This window comes from Pan troglodytes, chromosome 9, assembly GCF_028858775.2.
Source record: "Pan troglodytes isolate AG18354 chromosome 9, NHGRI_mPanTro3-v2.0_pri, whole genome shotgun sequence".
Classification (NCBI taxonomy): Eukaryota; Metazoa; Chordata; class Mammalia; order Primates; family Hominidae; genus Pan; species Pan troglodytes.
The window spans coordinates 2,215,925-2,234,932 of NC_072407.2; positions in this window are offsets into that span (position 1 = coordinate 2,215,925).

A 19,008-nucleotide genomic window follows, 5' to 3' on the forward strand; every position below is an offset into this window, starting at 1 on the left:
AACATCGAAATATCTACACCGCCATCTGTATAAACATGGAAATACTCACAAAGTTATTTGTATAAACATGGAAGTATCTACACCGCCATCTGTATAAACATGGAAATATCTACACAGCCATGTGGATATACATGGAAATATCTACACCGCTATCTATATAAACATGGAAATAACTACACCGATATCTGTATAAACATGGAAATATCTACACCGCCATCTACATATCCATGGAAATATCTGCGCCGCCATCTGTATAAACATGGAAATATCTACACGGTCATCTGTGTATAGATGGAAATATCAACACCGCCATCTGTACAAACATGGAAATATCTGCACCGCTATCTGTATAAACATGGAAATATCAACACCACGGTCTGTATAAACATGGAAATATCTACACCGCTATCTGTATAAACATGGAAATATCTACACCGCTATCTCTATAAACATGGAAATATCTACACCGCCATCTGTATAAACATGGAAATACCTATACAGTCATCTGTGTAAACATGGAAATATCTACACCACCGTCTGTATAAACATGGAAATATCTACAATGCCATCTGTATACACATGGAAATACCTACACGGCAATCTGTGTATAGATGGAAACATCAACACCGCCATCTGTACAAACCTGGAAATATCTACACTGCTATCTCTATTAACATGGAAATATCTACACTGCGGTCTGTATAAACACGGAAATATCTACACCGGTATCTGTATAAACATGGAAATATCTACACCATGATCTGTATAAACTTGGAAATATATACACCGCTATCTGTATAAACATGAAAATATCTACACCGCTATCTGTATAAACATGGAAATATCTACACCGCTATCTCTATAAACATGGAAATGTCTACACGGTGATCTGTATAAACATGGAAATATTTACACCGCTATCTGTATAAACATGGAAATTTCTACACCGTTATCTGTATAAATATGGAAATATCTTCACCGCTATCTCTATCAACATGGAAATATCTACACCGCCATCTGTATAAACATGGAAATACCTGTACAGTCATCTGTGTAAACATGGAAATGTCTACACCACCATCTGATTAAACATGGAAATATCTACACCGCTACCTCTATAGACATGGAAATATCTACAAAGCCATCTGTATAAACATGGAAATACCTACACAGTCATGTTTAGGAACATGGAAATATCTACACTGCCATCTGTATAAACATAGAAATATCTACACAGCCCTCTGTATAAATATGGAGTTATCTGCATAGGCATCTGTATAAATATGGAAATATCTGCACCGCTATCTGTATAAACATGGAAATACCTACACCGCTGTCTGTATAAACATGGAAATATGTTCACTGCTATGTGTATAAACATGGAAATATCTCCACTGCTGTCTGTATAAACATGGAAATATCTCCACCGTTATCTGTATAAACATGGAAATATCTACAGCGCCATCTCTATAAACATTGAAATATCTACACTGCCGTCTGTAAAAACATGGAAATATCTACACAGTCATCTGAATAAACATGGAAATATCTACACAACCATCTGTATAATCATGGAAATATCTACACTGCCATCTGTGGAAAGATGGAAATATCTACACCGCTATCTCTATAAATATGGAAATATCTACACCGCCATCTCAATAAACATGAAAATAGCTTCACTGCCATCTCCATAAAGATGGAAGTATCTACTCCGCCATGTGTATAAACACGGAAATATCTACACCACCATCTGTGAAAACATGGAAATATCTACACCGCGAGCTGTATAAACATGGAAATATCTACATCGCTATGTGTATAAACGTGGAAATACCAACAACCCTATCGGTATATACATGGAAATAACTACAACGCCATCTATATAAACATGGAAATATCTACACCGCTATGTCTATAAACATGGAAATACCTACACAGTCATGTGTAGGAACATGGAAATATCTACACTGCCATCTGTATAAACATAGAAATATCTACACAGCCCTCTGTATAAATATGGAGTTATCTGCGTAGGCATCTGTATAAACATGGAAATATCTGCACCGCTATCTGTATAAACATGGAAATACCTACACCGCTGTCTGTATAAACATGGAAATTTGTTCACTGCTATGTGTATAAACATGGAAATATCTCCACTGCTGCCTGTATAAACATGGAAATATCTCCACCGTTATCTGTATAAACATGGAAATATCTACAGCGCCATGCTATAAACATTGAAATATCTACACTGCCATCTCTAAAAACATGGAAATATCTACACAGTCATCTGAATAAACACGGAAATATCTACACAACCATCTGTATAAACATGGAAATACCTACAATATCATCTGTATACACATGGAAATATCTACACAGACATCTGTATAAATATGGAAATATCTACACCGCGAGCTGTATAAACATGGAAATATCTACATCGCTATCTGTATAAACGTGGAAATACCAACACCGCTTTTGGTATAAACATGGAAATAACTACAACGCCATCTATATAAACATGGAAATATCTACACCGCTATGTCTGTAAACATGGAAGTATCTACACGGCCATCTGTATAAAAATGGAAATATCTACACCACGATCAGTATAAACATGGAAATATCTACACCGCTATCTGTATAAACATGGAAATATCTCCACTGCTGTCTCTATAAACATCGAAATATCTACACCGCCATCTGTATAAACATGGAAATACTTACAAAGTTATTTGTATAAACGTGGAAATATCTACACCGCCATCTGTATAAACATGGAAATATCAACACAGCCATGTGTATATACATGGAAATATCTACACCGCTATCTATATAAACATGGAAATAACTACACCGCTATCTGTATAAACGTGGAAATATCTACACCGCCATCTACATATCCATGGAAATATCTGTGCCGCCATCTGTATAAACATGGAAATATCTACACGGTCATCCGTATAAAGATGGAAATATCAACACCGCCATCTGTACAAACATGGAAATATCTGCACTGCTATCTGTATAAACATGGAAATATCTACACCACGGTCTGTATAAACATGGAAATATCTACACCGCTATCTGTATAAACATGGAAATATCTACACCGCTATCTCTATAAACATGGAAATATCTACACCGTGATCTGTATAAACATGGAAATATTTACACCGCTATCTGTATAAACATGGAAATTTCTTCACCGTTATCTGTATAAATATGGAAATATCTTCACCGCTATCTCTATAACCATGGAAATATCTACACCGCCATCTGTATAAACATGGAAATACCTATACAGTCATCTGTGTAAACATGGAAATATCTACACCACCATCTCTATAAACATGGAAATATCAACAATGCCATCTGTATACACATGGAAATACCTACACGGCAATCTGTGTATAGATGGAAACATCAACACCGCCATCTGTACAAACTTGGAAATATCTACACTGCTATCTCTATAAACATGGAAATATCTAAGCTGCGGTCTGTATAAACACGGAAATATCTACAACGGTATATGAATAAACATGGAAATAACTACACCACGATCTGTATAAACATGGAAATATATACACCGCTATCTGTATAAACATGGAAATATCTGCACTGCTATCTCTATAGACATGGAAATATCTACAAAGCCATCTGTATAAACACGGAAATACCTACACAGTCATGTGTAGGAACATGGAAATATCTACAATGCCATCTGTATAAACATAGAAATATCTACACAGCCCTCTGTATAAATATGGAGTTATCTGCATAGGCATCTGTATAAACATGGAAATATCTGCACCGCTATCTGTATAAACATGGAAATACCTACACCGTTGTCTGTATAAACTTGGAAATATGTTCACTGCTATGTGTATAAACATGGAAATATCTCCACTGCTGTCTGTATAAACATGGAAATATCTCCACCGTTATCTGTATAAACATGGAAATATCTACAGCGCCATCTCTATAAACATTGAAATATCTACACTGCCATCTGTAAAAACATGGAAATATCTACACAGTCATCTGAATAAACATGGAAATATCTACACAACCATCTGTATAAACATGGAAATACCTACAATATCATCTGTATACACATGGAAATATCTACACAGACATCTGTATAAATATGGAAATATCTACACCGCCATCTGTATAAACATGGAAATATCTGCACCGCTACCTGTATAAACATGGAAATACCTACACAGACATCTGTATAAATATGGAAATATCTACACCGCCATCTGTATAAACATGGAAATATCTGCACCGCTACCTGTATAAACATGGAAATACCTACACCGCTGTCTGTATAAAAATGGAAATATGTTCACTGCTATGTGTATAAACATGGAAATATCTCCACTGCTGTCTGTATAAACATGGAAATATCTACACCGTTATCTGTATAAATATGGAAACATCTTCACCGCTATCTCTATAAACATGGATATATCTACATCGCCATCGGTATAAACATGGAAATACCTATACATTCATCTGTGTAAACATTGAAATATCTACACCACCATCTGTATAAACATGGAAATATCTACCATGCCATCTGTATACACATGGATATACCTACACGGCAATCTGTGTATAGATGGAAACATCAACACCGCCATCTGTACAAACCTGGAAATATCTACACTGCTATCTCTATTAACATGGAAATATCTACACTGCGGTCTGTATAAACATGGAAATATATACACCGGTATCTGTATAAACATGGAAATATCTACACCATGATCTGTATAAACATGGAAATATATACACCGCTATCTGTATAAACATGGAAATTTCTACACCGCTATCTGTATAAACATGGAAATATCTACACCGCTATCTCTATAAACATGGAAATATCTACACCGTGATCTGTATAAACATGGAAATATTTACACCGCTATCTGTATAAACATGGAAATTTCTACACAGTTATCTGTATAAATATAGAAATATCTTCACCGCTATCTCTATAAACATGGAAATATCTACACCGCCATCTGTATAAACATGGAAATACCTATACAGTCATCTGTGTAAACATGGAAATATCTACACCACCATCTGTATAAACATGGAAATAACTACAATGCCATCTGTATACACATGGAAATACCTACACGGCAATCTGTGTATAGATGGAATCATCAACACCGCCATCTGTACAAACTTGGAAATATCTACACTGCTATCTCTATAAACATGGAAATATCTAAACTGCGGTCTGTAGAAACATGGAAATATCTACACCGGTAATTGAATAAACATGGAAATAACTACACCACGATCTGTATAAACATGGAAATATATACACCGCTATCTGTATAAACATGGAAATATCTGCACCGCTATCTCTATAGTCATGGAAATATCTACAAAGCCATCTGTATAAACATGGAAATACCTACGCAGTCATGTTTAGGAAAATGGAAATATCTACCCTGCCATCTGTATAAACATAGAAATATCTACACAGCCCTCTGTATAAATATGGAGTTATCTGCATAGGCATCTGTATAAACATGGAAATATCTGCACCGCTATCTGTATAAACATGGAAATACCTACACCGCTGTCTGTATAAACATGGAAATATGTTCACTGCTATGTGTATAAACATGGAAATATCTCCACTGCTGTCTATATAAACATAGAAATATCTCTACCGTTATCGGTATAAACATGGAAATATCTACAGCGCCATCTCTATAAACATTGAAATATCTACACTGCCATCTGTAAAAACATGGAAATATCTACACAGTCATCTGAATAAACATGGAAATATCTACACAACCATCTGTATAAACATGGAAATATCTACACTGCCATTTGTGGAAAGATGGAAATATCTACACCGCTCTCTCTATAAATATGGAAATATCTACACCGCCATCTCTATAAACATGAAAATATCTACACTGCCATCTCCATAAAGATGGAAGTATCTATTCCGCCAAGTGTATAAACACGGAAATACCTACACCACCATCTGTGAAAACATGGAAATATCTACACCGCTATCTGTATAAACATGGAAATATCTACACCGCCATCTGCATGTCCATGGAAATATCTACGCCGCCATCTGTATAAACATGGAAATGTCTACACGGCCTTCTGTGTATACATGGAAATATCAACACCGCCATCTGTACAAACATGGAAATATCTTCACCGCTATCTCTATAAACATGGAAATATCTGCACTGCCATCTGTAAAAACATGTAAATACCTATACAGTCATCTGTATAAACATGGAAATATCTACAATGCCATCTGTATACACATGGAAATATCTACAAAGCCATCTGTATAAACATGTAAATATCTACACTGCTATCTCTATAAACATGGAAATATCTACACCGCCATCTCTATAAACATGAAAATATCCACACTGCCATCTCCATAAACATGGAACTAACTACTCCGCCATCTGTATAAACATGGAAACATCTACACCACCATCAGTGTGAATAAGGAAATATCTACAATGCCATCTGTATAAAGATATAAATATCTGCACCGCGAGCTGTATAAACATGGAAATATCTACATCGCTATCTGTATAAACGTGGAAATACCAACACCGCAATCGGTATAAACATGGAAATAACTACAACGCCATCTATATAAACATGGAAATATCTACACCACTATGTCTATAAACATGGACATACCTACACCGCCATCTCTATAAACATGGAAATATCTACACCACGATCAGTATAAACATGGAAATATCTACACCGCTATCTGTATAAACATGGAAATATCTCCACTGCTGTCTCTATAAACATCAAAATATCTACACCGCCATCTGCATAAACATGAAAATACTTACAAAGTTATTTGTATAAACATGGAAATATCTACACCGCCATCTGTATAAACATGGAAATATCTACACAGCCATGTGTATATACATGGAAATATATACACCGCTATCTATATAAACATGGAAATAACTACACCGCTATCTGTATAAACATGGAAATATCTACACCGCCATCTACATATCCATGGAAATATCTGCGCCGCCATCTGTATAAACATGGAAATATCTACACGGTCATCTGTGTATAGATGGAAATATCAACAACGCCATCTGTATAAACATGGAAATATCTGCACCGCTATCTGTATAAACATGGAAATATCTACACCGCGGTCTGTATAAACATGGAAATATCTACACCGCGGTCTGTATAAACATGGAAATATCTACAACGCTATCTGTATAAACATGGAAATATCTACACCGCTATCTGTATAAACATGGAAATATCTACACCGCCATCTGCATAAACATGGAAATATCTACACTGCTATCTCTATAAACATGGAAATATCCACAATGCCATCTGTAAAAACGTGGAAATACCTATACAGTCATCTGTATAAACATGGAAATATCTACACCACCATCTGTATAAACATGGAAATATCTACAATGCCATCTGTATACACATGGAAATACCTACACTGCAATCTGTGTATAGATGGCAACATCAAAATCGCCATCTGTACAAACATGGAAATATCTACACCGCTATCTCTATAAACATGGCAATACCTAAACTGCGGTCTGTATAAACATGTAAATATCTACACCGGTATCTGTATAAACATGGAAATATCTACACCCCGATCTGTATAAACATGGAAATATTTACACCGCTATCTGCATAAACATGGAAATATCTGCACCGCTATCTATATAAACGTGGAAATATCTACAACGCCATCTGTATAAACATGGAAATATCTACACCGCTATCTGTATAAATATGAAATATCTAAACCGCTATCTCTGTAAAAATGGAAATAACTTCACTGCTATCTGTATAAACATGGAAATATCCTCACTGGTATCTCTATAAACATGGATATATCTACACCGCTATCTCTATAAACATGGAAATATCTACACCGCCATCTCTATAAACATGGAAATACCTACACCGCCATCTGTATAAACACGGAAATATCTACAGCGCTATCTGTATAAACATGGAAATATCTACACCGCTATCTGTATAAACATGGAAATATCTACACTGCGATCTGTATAAACATGGAAATATCTACACCACGATCTGTATAAACATGGAAATATCTACACCGCTATCTGTATAAACATGGAAATAACTACACAGCTATCTCTATGAACATGGAAATATCTACACCGCCATCTGTATAAACATGGAAGTACCTACAAAGTCATCTGTATAAACATGGAAATATCTACACAGCCATCTGTATAAACATGGAAATATCTACACAGCCATCTGTATATACATGTAAATATCTACACCGCTATCTGTATAAACCTGGAATTAACTACACCTCTATTTGTATAAACAAGGAAATATCTACACCGCCATCTGTTTAAACATGGAAATATATACACAGACATCTCTTTATACATGGAAATATCTACACCGCTATCTGTATAAACATGCAAATAACTTCAACGCTATCTGTATAAATGTGGAAATATTTGCACCTCTATCCCTATATACATGGTAAAATCAACACCGCGATCTGTATAAACATGGAAATATCTACACCATGATCTGTATAAACATGGAAACATCTACACCGTGATCTGTATAAACATGGAAATATCTACACCGCCATCTCTATAAACATGGAAAAGTCAACACCGCTATCTCTATGAACATGGACATATCTACACCGCCATCTCTATGAACATGGAAATATCTACACCGCGATCAGTATAAACATGGAAATATCTACACCGCTTTCTGTATAAACATGGAAATATTTACACCGCCATCTACATATCCATAGAAATATCTGCTCCGCCATCTGTATAAACATGGAAATATCTACACGGTCATCTGTGTATAGATGGAAATATCAACACCGCCATCTGAACAAACATGGAAATATCTGCAACGCTATCTGTATAAACATGGAAATATTTGCACCGCGGTCAGTATAAACATGGAAATATCTACACCGCTATCTGTGTAAACATGGAAATATCTACACCGCTATCTCTATAAACATGGAAATATCTACACCGTGATCTGTAGAAACGTGGAAATATCTACACCGCGATCTCTATAAACATGGAAACATCTACACCGTGATCTGTGTAAACATGGAAATATCTACACCGCCATCTCTATAAACATGGAAATATCTACACCCCTATCTGTATAAACATGGAAATATCCACACAGCTATCTCTATAAACATGGAAAAATCAACACCGCTATCTCTATGAACATGGAAAAATCTACACCGCCATCTCTGTATACATGGAAATATCTACACCGTGATCAGTATAAACATGGAAATATCTACACCGCTATCTGTATAAACATGGAAATATGTCCACTGTTATCTCTATAAACATCGAAATATCTACACCGCCATCTGTATAAACATGGAAATACTTACAAAGTTATCTGTATAAACATGGAAATATCTACACCGCCACCTGTATAAACATGGAAATATCTACACAGCCATGTGTATATACATGGAAATATCTACACCGCTATCTCTTCAAACATGGAAAAATCTACACCGCTATCTGTATAAACATGGAAATATCTCCACTGCTATCTCTATAAACATCGAAATATCTACACCGCCATCTGTATAAGCATGGAAATACTTACAAAGTTATCTGTATAAACATGGAAATATCTACACTGCCATCTGTATAAACATGGAAATATCTACACAGCCATGTGTACATACATGGAAATATCTACACCGCTCTCCATGTAAACATGGAAATTACTACACAGCTATCTGTATATACATGGAAATATCTACGCCGCCATCTACATATCTATAGAAATATCTGCGCCGACATCTGTATAAACATGGAAATATCTACACGGTCATCTGTATAAACATGGAAATATCTACGCCGCGATCTGTATAAACATGGAAATATCTTCACAACGATCTGTATAAACATGGAAATATCTACACAACTATCTGTATAAACATGGTAATATCTACACCACCATCTATATAAACATGGAAATATCTACACTGGGATCTGTAAACATGGAAATATCTTCACCACGATCTGTATAAACATGGAAATATCTACACCTCTATCTGTATAAACATGGTTATGTCTACACCACCATCTATCTAAACATGGAAATATCTACACCGCCATCTGTATAAACATGGAAATATCTACAATGCCATCTGTAGAAAGATGGAAATATCTACACCGCAATCTCTGTAAACATGGAAATATCTACACCGATATTTGTAAAAACTTGGAAATATCTACACCGCTATCTGTATAAACATGGAAATATCTACACCAGGATCTGTATAAACATGGAAATAACTACAATGCCATTTGTATAAACATGGAAATATCTACACAGTTATCTGTAGAAACATGGCAATATCTACACCGCTATCTCTATAAACATGGAAATAACTACACCGCTATCTCTATAAACATGTAAATATCTACACCGCTATCTCCATCAACATGGAAATATATACACCACCATCTCTTTAAACATGGAGATATCTACAATGCCATCTACATAAACAAGAAAATATCTACACTGCCATCTATATAAACATGGAAAATCTACACCGCCATCTCTATAAACATGAAAATATCTCCACTGCCATTTGTAGAAAGATGGAAATATCTACACCGCCATCTGTATAAACGTGGAAATATCTACACCGCTATCTGTATAAACATGGAAATATCTACACCGCATTCTGTATAAACATGGAAATATCTACACCGCTATCTGTATAAATATGAAATATCTAAACCGCTATCTCTATAAAAATGGAAATATCTACACTGCTCTCTGTATAAACATGGAAATAACCTCACTGCTATCTCTATGAACATGGATATATCTACACCACCATCTAAATAAACATGGAAATATCTACACTGCCATCCCTATAAACATGGAATTATCTACACCGCCATCTCTATAAGCATGGAAATATCTACACCGCTATCTGTATAAACATGGAAATATGTACACCGCGATCTGTATAAACATGGAAATATCTACACCATGATCTTTATAAACATGGAAATATTTACACCGCTATCTGTATAAACATGGAAATATCTACACAGTTATCTGTATAAATATGGAAATATCTACACCGCTATCTCTATAAACATGGAAATATCTACACTGCTATCTGTATAAACATGGAAATATCCACACTGCTATCTCTATGAACATGGATATATCTACACCGCTATCTCTACAAACATGGAAATATCCACACCGCCATCTCTATAAACATGGAAATGTCTACACCGCCATCTGTATGAACATGGAAATATCTACAGCGCTATCTGTATAAACATGGAAATATCTACATCGCTATCTGTATAAACCTGGAAATATCTACACCGCGATCTGTATAAACATGGAAATATCTACACCGCGATCTGTATATACATGGAAATATCTACACCGCCATCTGTATAAACATGGAAATATCAACACCGCGATCTGTATAAACATGGAAATATCTACAAGGCTATCTCTATAAACATGGAAATATCTACACCACTATCTGTATAAACATGGAAACAACTACACCGCTATTTGTATACACAAGGAAATGTCTACACCGCCATCTGTTTAAACATGGAAATATATACACAGACATCTGTTTACACATGGAAATATCTACACCGCTATCTGTATAAACATGCTAATAACTACACCACTATCTGTATAAATGAGGAAATATTTGCACCGCTCTCCCTATAAACATGGTAATATCAACACCGTGATCTGTATAAACATGGAAATATCTACACCATGATCTGTATAAACATGGAAACATCTACACTGTAATCTGTATAAACATGGAAATATCTACCCCATGATCAGTATAAACATGGAAATATCTACACCGCGATCTGTATAAACATGGAAATATCTACACCGTGATCTGTATAAACATGGAAATATCTACACCCCTATCTGTATAAACATGGAAATATATGCACCGCGGTCTGTATAAACATGGAAATATCTACACCGCTATCTGTATAAACATGGAAATATCTACACCGCCATCTCTATAAACATGGAAATATCTACACCGTGATCTGTAGAAACGTGGAAATATCTACACCGCGATCTCTATAAACATGGAAACATCTACACCGTGATCTGTATAAACATGGAAATATCTACACCGCCATCTCTATCAACATGGAAATATCTACACCCCTATCTGTATAAACATGGAAATATCCACACAGCTATCTCTATAAACATGGAAAAATCAACACCGCTATCTCTATGAACATGGAAAAATCTACACCGCCATCTCTGTAAACATGGAAATATCTACACCGTGATCAGTATAAACATGGAAATATCTACACCGCTATCTGTATAAACATGGAAATATGTCCACTGTTATCTCTATAAACATCGAAATATCTACACCGCCATCTGTATAAACATGGAAATACTTGCAAAGTTATCTGTTTAAACATGGAAATATCTACACCGCCACCTGTATAAACATGGAAATATCTACACAGCCATGTGTATATACATGGAAATATCTACACCGCTATCTATACAAACATGGAAATATCTACACCGCTATCTGTATAAACATGGAAATATCTCCACTGCTATCTCTATAAACATCGAAATATCTACACCGCCATCTGTATAAACATGGAAATACTTACAAAGTTATCTGTATAAACATGGAAATATCTACACTGCCATCTGTATAAACATGGAAATATCTACACCGCTATGTGTATTAACGTGGAAATATCTCCATTGCTATCTGTATAAACATGGACTTATCTCAACCGCAATCTGTATAAACATGAAAATATCTACACCGCTATCTCTATAAACATGGAAATATCTACAATGCCATCTGTACAAACATGGAAATATCTACACAGTTATCTGTAGAAACATGGAAATATCTACACCGCTATCTCTATAAACATGGAAATATCTACACCGCTATTTCCATCAACATGGAAATATATACACCGCCATCTCTTTAAACATGGAGATATCTACAACGCAATCTACATAAACAAGAAAATATCTACACTGCCATCTATATGAACATGGAAACATCTACACCGCCATCTCTATAAACATGGAAATATCTACACTGCCATTTGTAGAAAGATGAAAATATCTACACCGCCATCTGTATAAACGTGGAAACATTTACACCGCTATCTGTATAAAAATGGAAATATCTACACCGCAATCTGTATAAACATGGAAATATCTACACCGCTATCTGTATAAATATGACATATCTAAACCGCTATCTCTACAAAAATGGAAATATCTACACTGCTATCTGTATAAACATGGAAATATCCTCACTGCTATCTCTATGAACATGGATATATCTACACCGCTATCTAAATAGACATGGAAATATCTACCCTGCCATCTCTATAAACATGGTATTATCTACATCGCCATCTGTATAAACATGGAAATATCTACACCGCTATCTGTATAAACATGGTAATATCTACACTGCTATCGGGATAAAGATGGAAATATCTACAACCCTATCTGTATAAACATGGAAATATCCACACCGCTATCTCTATAAACATGGAAAAATCAACACTGCTATCTCTATGAACATGGAAATATCTACACCGCCATGTCTATAAACATGGGAATATCTACACCGTGATCAGTATAAACATGGAAATATCTACACCGCTATCTGTATAAACATGGAAATATCTCCAGTGCTATCTCTGTAAACATCGAAATATCTACACCGCCATCTGTATAAACATGGAAAAACTTAGAAAGTTATCTCTATAAACATGGAAATATCTACACCGCCATCTGTATAAACATGGAAATATCTACATAGCCGTGTGTATATACATGGAAATATCTACACTGCTATCTCTATAAACACGGAAATAACTACACCGCTATCTGTATAAACATGGAAATATCTACACCGCCATCTACATGTCCATGGAAATATCTGCGCCGCCATCTGTATAAACATGGAAATATCTACACGGTCATCTGTGTAGTGATGGAAATATCAACACCGCCATCTCTACAAACATGGAAATATCTGCACTGCTATATGTATAAACATGGAAATATCTACACCGCTATGTGTATTAACGTGGAAATATCTCCATTGCTCTCTGTATAAACATGGACATATCTCCACCTCCATCTGTACAAACATGGAAATATCTTCACCGCTATCTGTATAAACATGGAAATATCTACACTGCGGTCTGTATAAACATGGAAATTTCTACACCGGTATCTGTATAAACATGGAAATATCTACACAGCTATCTCTATAAACATGGAAATATCTACACCGCAATCTGTATAAACATGGAAATACCTACAAACTCATCTGTATAAACATGGAAATGTCTACACAGCCATCTGTATAAACATGGAAATATCTACGCAGCCGTCTGTATACACATGGAAATATCTACACCGCTATATGTATAAACATGGAAATAAATACACCGCTATTTGTATAAACAAGGAAATATCTACACCACCAACTGTTGAAACATGGAAATATCTACACAGACATCGGTTTATACATGGAAATATCTACACTGCTATCTGTATAAACATGTTAATAACTACATTGCTATCTGTATAAATGTGGAAATATTTGCACCGCTATCCCTATAAACATGGTAATATCAACACCGCGATCTGTATAAACATGGAAATATCTACACCATGATCTGTATAAACATGGAAATATCTACACCATGATCTGTATAAACATGGAAATATCTACACCGTGATCAGTATAAACATGCAAATATCTACAGTGCCGTCTCTATCAACATGGAAATATCTACACCCCTATCTGTATGAACATGGAAATATCCACACCGCTATCTCTAAAAACATGGAAATATCAACACCGCTATCTCTATGAACATGGAAATATCTACACCGCCATCTCTATAAACATGGGAATATCTACACCGCGATGAGTATAAACATGGAAATATCTACACCGCTATCTGTATAAACATGGAAATATCTCCACTGCTATCTCTATAAACATCGAAATATCTACACCGCCATCTATATAAACATGGAAAAACTTACAAAGTTATCTGTATAAACATGGAAATATCTGCACAGCCATCTGTATAAACATGGAAATACCTACACCGCTATCTGTATAAACATGGAAATATCTACACCGCTATGTGTATTAATGTGGAAATATGTCCATTGCTATCTGTATAAACATGGACATATCTCCACCGCAATCTGTATAAACATGAAAATATCTCCACCGCTATCTCTATAAACATGGAAATGTCTACATCGCCATCGGTATTAACATAGAAATATCTACACCGCTATCTGTATAAACATGGTAATATCTACACTGCTATCTGTATAAACATGGCAATATCTACACTGTGATCTGCATAAACATGGAAAATCTACACCGCGATCTGTATAAACATGGAAATATCTACACCGCGATCTGTATAAACAGGGAAATATCTACACCGCGATCTGTATAAACATGGAAATATCTTCACCACGATCTGTATAAACATGGAAATATCCACACCACTATCTGTAAAAAGATGGTAATATCTACACCACGATCTATATAAACATGGAAATATCTACACCGCCATCTGTATAAACATGGAAATATCTACACAGCCATGTGTAAATACATGGAAATATCTACACCGCTATCTACATAAACATGGAAATAACTACACCGCTATCTGTATAAACATGGAAATATCCACACCGCCATCTACATATCCATGGAAATATCTGCACCTCCATCTGTATAAACATGGAAATATCTACACGGTCATCTGTGTAGAGATGGAAATATCAACAGCGCCATCTGTACAAACATGGAAATATCTGCACCGCTATCTGTATAAACATGGAAATATCTACACCGCTCTCTCTATAAACATGGAAATATCTACACCTCTATCTGTATAAACATGGAAATATCCACGCAGCTATCTCTATAAACATGGAAAAATCAACACCACTATCTCTATGAACATGGAAATATCTACACCGCCGTCTCTATAAACATGGAAATATCTACACCACGATCTGTATAAACATGGAAATATCTACAACGCTATCTGTATAAACATGGAAATATCTCCACTGCTATCTCTATAAACATCGAAATATCTACACCGCCATCTGTATAAACATGGAAATATCTACACCGCCATGCGTATATACATGGAAATATCTACACCACCATCCATATAAACATGGAAATAACTACACCGCTATTCGTATCAACATGGAAATATCTACACCGCCACCTACATATCCATAGAGATATCTGTGCCGCCATCTGTATAAACATGGAAATATCTACACGGTCATCTGTGTTTAAATGGAAATATCAACACCGCCATCTTTATAAACATGGAAATGTCTGCACCGCTATCTGTATAAACATGGAAATATCTACAATGCCGTCTGTATACACATGGAAATACCTACACGGCAATCTGTGTATAGATGGAAACATCAACACCGCAATCTGTACAAACTTGGAAATATCTACACTGCTATCTCTATAAACATGGAAATATCTACACTGCGGTCTGTATAAACATGGAAATATCTACACCGTTATCTGTATAAACATGGAAATATCTACACCACGATCTCTATAAACATGGAAATATATACACCGCTATCTGTATAAACATGGAAATATCTGCACTGCAATCTCTATAGACATGGAAATATCTACACGGCCATCTGTATAAACATGGAAATACCTACACAGTCATGTGTATGAACATGGAAATATCTACACTGCCATCTATATAAACATAGAAATATCTAAACAGCATCTATATAAATATGGAGATATCTGCATAGGCATCTGTTTAAACATGGAAATATGTGCACCGCTATCTCTATAAACATGGAAATACCTACACCGCTGTCTGTATAAACATGGAAATATGTACACCGCTATGTGTATAAACATGGAAATATCTCCAATGCTGTCTGTATAAACATGGAAATATCTCCACCGTTATCTGTATAAACATGGAAATATCTACAGCGCCATCTCTATAAACATTGAAATATATACACTGCCATCTGTAAAAACATGGAAATATCTGCACAGTCATCTGAATAAACATGGAAATATCTACACCACCCTCTGTATAAACATGGAAATAACTACAATACCATATGTATACACATGGAAATATCTACACAGACATCTGTATAAATATGGAAATATCTACACCGCCATCTGTATAAACATTGAAATATCTACACTGCCATCTGTAGAAAGATGGAAATATCTACACCGCTATCTCTATAAATATGGAAATATCTACACCGCCATCACTATAAACATGGAAATACCTACACGGCTGTCTCTATAAACATGTAAATATGTACACCGCTATGTGTATAAACGTGGAAATATCTCCAATGCTGTCTGTATAAACATGGAAATATCTACTTCGCTATCTGTATAAACATGGAAATATCTACACCGCTATCTCTGTAAACATGGAAATATCTACACCGTGATCTGTATAAATATGGAAATATTTACACGGCTATCTGTATAAACATGGAAATATCTACACCATTATCTGTTTAAATATGGAAATATCTACACCGCTATCTCTATAAACATGGAAATATCTACACCGCCATCTGTATAAACATGGAAATATCTACACTGCTCTCTGTATAAACATGGAAATTTCTACAATGCCATCTGTAAAAACATGGAAATACCTGTACAGTCATCTGTATAAACATGGAAATATTTACACCACCATCTGTATAAACATGGAAATATCTACAATGCCATCTGTATACACATGGAAATACCTACACGGCAATCTGTGTATAGATGGAAACATCAACACCGCCATCTGTACAAACATGGAAATATCTACACCGCTATCTCTATAAACATGGAAATATCTACACTGCGGTCTGTTAAACATGGAAATATCTACACCGGTATCTGTATAAACATGGAAATATGTACACCATGATCTGTATAAACATGGAAATATTTACACCGCTATCTGTATAAACATGGAAATATCTGCACCGCTATCTCTATAAACATGGAAATATCTACATCGCCATCTGTATAAAGATGGAAATATCTACACAGCCCTCTGTATAAATATGGAAATATCTGCATAGGCATCTGTATAAACATGGAAATATCTGCACCGCTATCTGTATAAACATGGAAATACCTACACCGCTGTCTCTATAAACATGGAAATATGTACACCGCTATGTGTATAAGCATGGAAATATCTCCACTGCTGTCTGTATAAACATGGAAATATATACACCGCGATCTGTATAAACATGTTAATATCTACACCGCTATCTGTATAAACATGGAAATAGCTACACAGCTATCTCCATAAACATGGAAATACCTACAGCACCATCTGTATAAACATGGAAATATCTACACAGCTATCTCTATAAACATGGAAATTACTACTCCGCCATCTGTATGAACATGGAAATACCTACAAAGTCATCTGTATAAACATGGAAATATCTACATCGCTATCTGTATAAACATGGAAATATATACACCGCTATCTCTATAAACATGGAAATATCTACACCGTGATCTGTATAAACATGTAAATATTTACAACGCTATCTGTATTAACATGGAAATTTCTACACCGTTATCTGTATAAATATGGAAATATCTTCTCCGCTATCTCTATAAACATGGAAATATCTACACTGCCATCTGTATAAACATGGAAATACCTATACAGTCATCTGTGTAAACATGGAAATATCTACACCACCTTCTGTATAAACATGGAAATATCTACAATGCCATCTGTATATACATGGAAA